Source organism: Octodon degus, unplaced genomic scaffold, assembly GCF_000260255.1.
Source record: "Octodon degus isolate 3935 unplaced genomic scaffold, OctDeg1.0 scaffold00028, whole genome shotgun sequence".
In the NCBI taxonomy this organism is placed as follows: Eukaryota; Metazoa; Chordata; class Mammalia; order Rodentia; family Octodontidae; genus Octodon; species Octodon degus.
This window is the reverse complement of record NW_004524604.1, coordinates 12,560,499-12,562,056: the sequence shown is the minus strand read 5'-3', so window position 1 is coordinate 12,562,056 and position 1,558 is coordinate 12,560,499.

Here is a 1,558-nt window from a genome sequence, read left to right as displayed (position 1 = left end):
TTTTTTTTATTTATTGTTTTTCTGGGTGTCTACTTAATTCCTTGTGTAGATTGGAAGGCTTGCAGATGTCTCTTACAGAATTACATAGTGCAGACCAATCCCAGTGAATGCAAGTTACCCATGCATAGTCGTAATATTTTTCTTGAATTAATATTTAGACCAAAATGTACTTGTGACAGGATTTTAAGTTGCTCACTTGATCTGATCTAATCTTAGAGTTCTAAGTGTATCTTAAAAGATAAATTGAATTTAAACTTGTTGATATTTTGTAGATAGTTATTACAAGGCTCCAGAAGTTACTTGTCTGTCATACAAGATTTGTTTTTATGAGACTAGATGATGTATTGTAAATTTTATTGAAAATACTATGTTTTCAAATTTTTGATGTTCCAAATTTAATTTCACTAACAGAGACCCACAGAGAGGTTATACGAAAGTGATATAAAGACAGGTAATTGGAAGTGAAGATATGAATAATAATCTAGTTGCTCCTGGCAAAATCTAAAGAGGCATCTTTAATCTCTTCAATTTTTTAATTTCCACCAACGCTCTGTACTTTGCTTTAAAAATAAATATTGAGAATCTGTTGATTTCTCTATATCTGCACTTGTACTTTTCACTTTCTCTGTCCTGTGGATTATGTGCTCATTTCCTGGTTTTGGGGCTCCTATGTTAGACCTCCTATAATTCATTCTCCAGTCAGAAAATTTTAAGTAAGTGTAACCCTTTAAAAAGCATCTCTTACTTTTTTATTCATAGTGGCCCACACTGAAAATAAACCAAATGTTTTCAACTAGTGAATGGATAAACAAATCATAGTACATTCACATGATGGAATTCTTTCCACAATCATAAGTATCTAATACTTATAACAAAGTAGGTGATTCCAACAGACATTAATATGAAGTGAGAAAAGCAAGGCAGAGAAGTCATAAGATTCCATTTATATGATGACATCCTGATAAAACTGCATGAACGAAGATCAGATTAGTAATTGTCAGAGGTTGAGATGACACAAAAGAACATTTTGTGGTAACGGAAATGGTGTATCAATTGTGGCAATTACACATCTTTATATGTTTATAAAGATTTTAGTTTTTTGGGGGGCTGGCTCAGGATGCCTTCAGGGCAGATCTGGCAAGGCTTGAGGATCTGGGGCTCGAACCACAGCATCCTGAGCCTGACTGCTTTGTTTAAGCAATCACTTAAAGAGCTGAGCTTATGGGCAGGCCCACTATATGTTTGTATATCATGAAACTGTTATACACAAAATAGTGGCTATTGTGATATTTATATGGTGGTGTGGTAGACATATGTCTATACGTAAATACATATAGGTACATCTATCAATTTATCTCTCTAGTTAATGAAAATTTCAAGCCCATAGAACTCAGTAAATATTACTCTTAGAAAAGAAAGTGAATAAAAAAGAAAAGAAAGTGAATAAACACAACATCATAAGTTACATCATTTTAACTATGAGAATTATATATGTATACTGTGGTTGTGTGGAGGTTTTATTGTAAATTTTACATATGTATATCTTTATTTATAATAA